Source organism: Musca vetustissima, unplaced genomic scaffold (genome assembly GCF_032173495.1).
Source record: "Musca vetustissima isolate MV318-11 ecotype Yass unplaced genomic scaffold, APGP_CSIRO_Mvet_v1 utg58329, whole genome shotgun sequence".
Classification (NCBI taxonomy): Eukaryota; Metazoa; Arthropoda; class Insecta; order Diptera; family Muscidae; genus Musca; species Musca vetustissima.
This window is the reverse complement of record NW_026873477.1, coordinates 3,029-10,345: the sequence shown is the minus strand read 5'-3', so window position 1 is coordinate 10,345 and position 7,317 is coordinate 3,029. Positions and strand designations below refer to the sequence as shown.

The 7,317-nt window shown below is 30.0% G+C and overlaps 1 pseudogene; it reads left to right on the top strand.

Moving 5' to 3' along the window:
* The first annotated feature begins 883 nt into the window (after positions 1-883).
* LOC133325525 (lipase 3-like) lies at positions 884-2,202 on the top strand (annotated as a pseudogene).
* The last annotated feature ends 5,115 nt before the right edge of the window (positions 2,203-7,317 follow it).

The window sequence follows — 7,317 nt, the reverse complement described above, 5'->3', positions numbered from 1 at the left end:
TGGATTTTTTAAAGAATATTTTTCCAAGGACTAGCACAGCTATAGGCGTGGATTTTTTAAAGAATATTTTTCCAAGGACTAGCACAGCTATAGGCGTGGATTTTTTAAAGAATATTTTTCCAAGGACTAGCACAGCTATAGGCGTGGATTTTTTAAAGAATATTTTTCCAAGGACTAGCACAGCTATAGGCGTGGATTTTTTAAAGAATATTTTTCCAAGGACTAGCACAGCTATATGCGTGGATTTTTTAAAGAATATTTTTCAAAGGACTAGCACAGCTGTGTTATTTTGCTAATAATTGGATGTGCGATGTGAAGGATGTGCGAAAACACCCAATATGAATGATGATGATGGTATACCTTATTGTATTTTCGCGTTGAAATTGTTGTACGGCAATTGTTTATTGAGTTCAAAAATTGATTATTTGTTATGACTGAATTTTAATTTTGTTATGACTGAAAATTAATTAAGTATATTTTTACAAAAAGTGTGGATTTTTAAATAGCATTTTCCTAGGTCTTTACAGGAAAAATTGCAAAACTTGTGCGTCGTTCCTTTTTATCAAAAACTCTATCAAATAAAAAATTACCTGCAAACCAATAATAGAAATATAAATAAAGAAACTTCCTTATCTATTCAATAAGTTGGTCATAAATAGCGGACCCCCATTGAAAGTTTTATGGTTTTTAACGAATCTCAGGAGGGGGTAATAAAATACAACCTAAGCGTGTGCCCAAAAAATATAAAACACTTATTCATATCGAAGTACTAATCAAAATGCAGATATATTTGCCCATTGAAAATTAAAACCCCCAAAAATGGACTAGACCAATAAAAGACATAACCATGACAAATTTAGACTTCAGTTGAAGTGTTGAAGACATGAGAATAGCATTAATAACAGGTGGTATACTATTTTTGGCATTATGTGCCTCAAATGTAGAGGCCGGTAAAAGACCAATTTCGGATTGTGTAAGTTTGTATATTCCCAATGGAAGCTAATAATTTCAATGTTCATTTTATAACTTCGTAGGCTGAACGCATTATCGACGATGGCTATCCAGTGGAGACCCACCAGGTGACCACAGATGATGGCTACATTTTGACCGTACATCGTATACCCTTTTCACCCAAATTGAACAATGCTGCAGTCCAAAAACCAGTAGTCTTTCTAATGCACGGCATGTTGAGTTCCTCTGTCGATTGGATTTTGATGGGCCCCGGCAAAGCTTTGGGATATATTCTCTCTGATGCTGGTTATGATGTATGGATGGGTAATGCCCGTGGCAACACCTATTCGAAGAAACACAAGACTTGGCCCACTTATTGGCAAATCTTTTGGAATTTTAGTTGGCATGAAATTGGTCTCTACGATGTACCCAACATGATCGATTACATTTTGAGAAATACAGGGCAGCAAAAGTTATAATATGTGGGTCATTCTCAAGGTACAACAGTGTATTTAGTTATGATGTCCGAAAAACCAAAATATAATGATAAAATTAAATCGGCTCATCTACTGGGTCCCGCCGCCTATATGGGCAACATGAAAAGTCCACTGACCAGGGCATTTGCTCCCATTTTGGGTCAACCAAATGCCATGGTTGAGGTTGTAGGTTCCATGGAATTTATGCCTAGCAATAAATTCAAACAGGATTTGGGAATTGAAATGTGTCAGGCCACTTCGCCATATGCTGAAATGTGTGCCAATGAAATATTCCTAATTGGTGGCTATGATTCCGAACAGTTGGATTATGTAAGTATTTTATTTTTTATTCAGAAATCAATAACCAATATTATGTCATATTTTATAGGAACTTCTGCCACACATCAAGGCCACCTCTCCAGCTGGTGCTTCGGTCAATCAGAATTTACATTTCTGTCAATTACACAACTCTAAGAAATTCCGTAAATTTGACTATAGCATTATACGAAATCCTTGGGAGTATAATGGTGCTCTCTATCCACCCGATTATAAATTATCGAATGCCAAAGCTCCGGTAATGTTGTATTATGGTTCTAACGACTGGATGTGCGATGTGAAGGATGTCCAAAAGCTACGCGATAAATTGCCAAATATGAAATTGGATTATTTGGTGCCATTCCCTAAATGGGCCCACTTAGACTTTATTTGGGGCACCGAAGCCAAGAAATATGTATACGATAAAGTCTTGGAACAAATGCAATTGTATGAAAGTTAAGCAAAAGTGAAAGGGGTTTTTCGTAAATAAACTGCAAATGAATTATGGTAATTTTTTACATAAAATGGTTAGAGCTAATTGGAAAATATGGTCTAAAGGATCAGAGATTTAATTCTAGCTCTATGAAAAAAATTATAATTAGGATTTGAGGAGAATATCCCTAATGGCGATCCGTGTCAAGATCCGAAATAGTAGTCTTCCCGTCTTAGAACAAATGTGATTGTATGAAAGTTAAGGAAACAAAATTAAAAGGATTTTGGAACAAAATACACTTCAATCAGATTACAAATATGAAATAAATATTCCAGCGGATATTAATGCTTTTAGAATTAGAATTATGGACCAACCAGTGAAGAGATCCGTTATCCACAAAAACGCAGGAATATTTTCCATTTTAAATTGTTATACAACAATCGTTTATTGAGTTCAAAAATTGTTTTTTTTTTTTATAACTGGAATTTTAATTGTTGGCTCCAAAAATCAATCTGTGAATAAAAAATCATTTAAATTATTATTTTTAAAGGTGTTCATGGTTGTATTATTATTTGTATGTACTCATAGTTATTATAAATTAATTAGGATTATAATCAATCATCTCGTTTTGTTGTCTAAGGATGCAGGACAACCATTCACTGCAAAACATAAGTCCATAAGAATTTGCAAAGATTTACTGAATGACCATCCATCCAAAACTTTTTGGAGTTTACTTAGTTTTGGAGGAATATATTTTTTTAATAAAAACTAATTTCTTTTAATACAAAAAATTATGTTTTTTATACTTGGTACGCCTATAAAATATATATTTCATTTGTATTATTGTAATCTTTAATATGTTATTAAACGACTTTTTCTTCGAGAAAAAAAACAACGAAAAGCGCGCACAATTAGGGTGAGTATTGTATACTAATTTTGAGTATGTCAAAAAATAATAATAAGATCAAAAAGTAAGGCAAACAGACTTAATGATATAAATGTGATTTGAAATCAATATCGTTTATTTATTACAATTAAAAATCTGAAGTATAAATAAAAAAACTTTCGCATTTATGTCCATAAAATCTATAACATTTATATAGATTCTATTACAATATTGGTACATTGTTTCAAAAATCGATTAAGCTATCACATACCCTACATGTGATTGAAATCGTAAAACATTTATCGTGAAAACATTTTCAACAGAATCGTAAATAAACATAAATGTAGACCTCGGAGTCGCAAATTGTTCAAATGCAAAGTCACCATAAATTTAGACTGTTTTTTTCTTACACCACGCACGGCCCGATCGCTTTTTGTAAATTCCCTGTACAAAAAATTACTATTAATTAATTAAATTATTTAATTACATTAGTTGATTACCATTTCATTTTATTACGATGCCGAAGTTGTGAATTCATATTTGCCCATTTCCAAAATATTACTAATAGAGTTGATTATCTTTCAGCCTTATTCTGGATATTTGCTAGGGAGATATCTCGCATGTAAAAAAATTTCGCTTTCACATTCTCGCCTTATTCTGAATGAATAGGGAGATGCAAAAAATGCGAGATGCAGATTCGAGTTTTCGAAAATGGTGGTTGAAAAAAGGATTCGTGTTGCCATATCGTAAATTAAGTTGCGCTGTGTGTGGCCATATTGTAATTTAAGTTGCAATGTGTGTTGCCCCATTGTAATTTAATTGTGTAACATTTTTCAATATATTATTTATTGATTTTTGTTATTAAAAATTGTTACTTTTTATTGTTATTTAAACTATATAGCAATACAAATGTGAAATATCAAGAATCCGCTGTATAAATGCTTTGTAATTAAAAGAAAATAAATTAAAGTTTGAAAATATGGCAACCTACAATATGGCATGTGAAACAGCTGTTCATTGTTTTGATGCAATTTGTTGCAACAACTACAATAGATTACAAATAAAAGAACATTTTTTTTTATGATGGCAAAAACACAACGAATAATAGGAAGAAATCTGCGATTTAATTAATTAATTCACAGTTTATTATTTCACTACATAATTGTGTGCCTGTTTATTTAATTCCGATATTTTATTCTCCAAAATTATGATTTGCATTTGAAAAAAAAAAATTGTTCCTCCATAATTTTTATTTAAGTTTTTCACTGTTAAGCGGCTCATCAGGCAAATTTGGGTTTTCCATAATTTTTAAAATTTTTTTCTTGAGAGACAGATCTTCACCCAAAATGTCTGTATTTCGCCCCCAAAAATCAAACTCGACTTAAATATTCCTTATTAGATTCATACATTTCTTGGCAATACTTGGTTCAAAAGGATTTCCAATGGCATTTTATTGGTTGTTTTCCAGTTAAAAATTTGCTTACTATCATTTATAATATTCTAAATCGTCATAGAATAAGTATTGTGTAAATATTTTTCATAAAAATAGTTATTACTTATGCTTTTGTGGTCAACTCCCCTTAAATTTATTAGCGAAAAATTTCGCACAAAATTTCCTACTCCCTGTAATTCAGAATACCTAATTTTTCCCCAAAGCGGATTTTTTCGCTTTCGAACTTCATTCAGAATAAGGCGAAAGCGAGAATGCGAAAAAATTCACAGGAAAATGTTGTTCAGAATAAGGCGAAGGGAAAGAGCGAGTAAATTCACATGGAATTGACATCCAGAATAAGGCTGTTTATGTTTAATTAGCAGAAGATAGCTCAACTCCACGAAACTTATTAAAATAAGGTATGTAGTGGTCATGTGTGAACATTGTGGGCATTCAAAACCCCGAAACTCGACCAAATCACTTGGAATCCGTTGCTATAAAGCGTAGGGTCTTATCCAAAGAAAGAAAGGGTCTTATCAAAATTAAACATAAGTCACAGAATACAACGTATGTTAAAAATTTCTCGGTAATGTTAACACGCGTATCAAAAATAAATACAAAATATATTCTTTTCGATAGCGAGATAACTGAAATGAATCATGTTTCTCAAATATTAATGCAATGTTGGAATAATATAATATTTAATTATCAGCCTTATTCTGGATATTCGCTGGGAGATATCTCGCATATAAAAAATTTTTCGCTTTCACATTCTCGCCTTATTCTGAATGAATAGGTAGACGCAAAAAATGCGAGATGCAGATTCGAGTTTTCGAAAATGGTGGTTGAAAAAAAGATTCGTGTTGCCATATCGTAAATTAAGTTGCGCTGTGTGTGGCCATATTGTAATTTAAGTTGCAATGTGTGTTGCCCCATTGTAATTTAATTGTGTAATATTTTTCAATATATTATTTATTGATTTTTGTTATTAAAAATTGTTACTTTTTATTGTTATTTAAACTTTATAGCAATACAAATGTGAAATATCAAGAATCCGCTGTATAAATGCTTTGTAATTAAAAGAAAATAAATTAAAGTTTGAAAATATGGCAACCTACAATATGGCGTGTGAAACAGCTGTTCATTGTTTTGATGCAATTTGTTGCAACAACTACAATAGATTACAAATAAAAGAACATTTTTTTATGATGGCAAAAACACAAGGAATAATAGGAAGAAATCTGCGATTTAATTAATTAATTCACAGTTTATTATTTCACTACATAATTGTGTGCCTTTTTATTTAATTTTGATATTTTATCTCCCCAAATTCTTAAAGTGGTCAGTTATGTTATGATTTGCTCCTACTCCTTTATTTCTTCATTCAAATCATGCACACGATAATTTTGAAAAAAAAAAATATTTTTTGTTCTTTCATAATTTTTATATCAGTTTTTCACTCTTAAGCGGCTCATCAGGCAAATTTGGTTTTTCCATAATTTTTAAAATTTTTTTCTTGAGAAACAGATCCTCACACAAATGTCCGTATTTCGCCTCCAAAATGCATCAAACTCGACTTAAATATTCCTTATTACCTTCATACATTCTTTGGCAGCATGCATCGTTATCAATAGGATTTCCAATGGCATTTTATTGGCTGTTTTCCAGTTAAAAATTTGCTTACTATCATTTATAATATACTAAATCGTCATAGAATAAGTATTGTGTAAATATTTTTCATAAAAATAGTTATTACTTATGTTTTTGTAGTCAACTCCCCTTAAATTTATTAGCGAAAAATTTCGCACAAAATTTCATCTCATCTGTAATTCAGAATACCTAATTTTTCGCCAAAGCGGATTTTTTCGCTTTCGAACTTCATTCAGAATAAGGCGAAAGCGAGAATGCGAAAAAATTCACTGGAAAATGTTGTTCAGAATAAGGCGAAGGGAAAGAGCGAGTAAATTCACATGGAATTGACATCTAGAATAAGGCTGTATATGTATTTTTTAAATGAATATAAAATCAATTATTTCCTCATTATTCCCCTCTAAGAAAATTTAAAATTATGCTGTGGTGTAGAATTTAATATAAACAAAAAATGTCATGTTTGTTTTTTTTCTTATCAAAATTCCAAAAATTTTCATAATTTTTTTATTTATTATAAATATATATTTGTATTGTTGTATGTATAAGAAAACAAATTTAAATTAAAAAATATATATAGTTTAGAAAAGAGAAGAAGAAAACATATAATTGTGTTCGCGCAGCAATGCTAAAGCTTTAATGGCACAAATTATTAAATTAAATTTCTTTAAGATTTTATTCTTTTTTTGTAAAAAAAAAGGAGGATCACCTTTGTGTGTGTGTGTGGTATGTATGTATATAAAACAATGATACGAAATGAATTTCTATATATGATAATACAAAATGTTATATATGAAAGGAGTCTATAGTTGTTGTTGTGTGTGTGTGTTTTTAATGATTCGAAAATGTGTGTATGTGAGAAAAAGCAAATATAGTAAAGAATCAAAAGTCATTATTTATTTTAAATAAAATTTTTTGTAATATATTTTAGATGTATTATAGTTTTTTTTTTATTGTTTTAATATTTTAATCGCATTATTTAGCAATAAAATATAATGTATATATAATTTTTTTGTTCCATTTTTTGAGTTTTTTTATTTTCTTTTCAATTAATAAATTGTAATTGTTTTCACATTTTATTTGCAATTTGTTGTTGTTGTTTTTTATGTTATGTATTTTTTCTCTAAACAGTTTTAAGTAGATTTTTTACTTTTGTTTCAAAACAAAAACAAAAAAT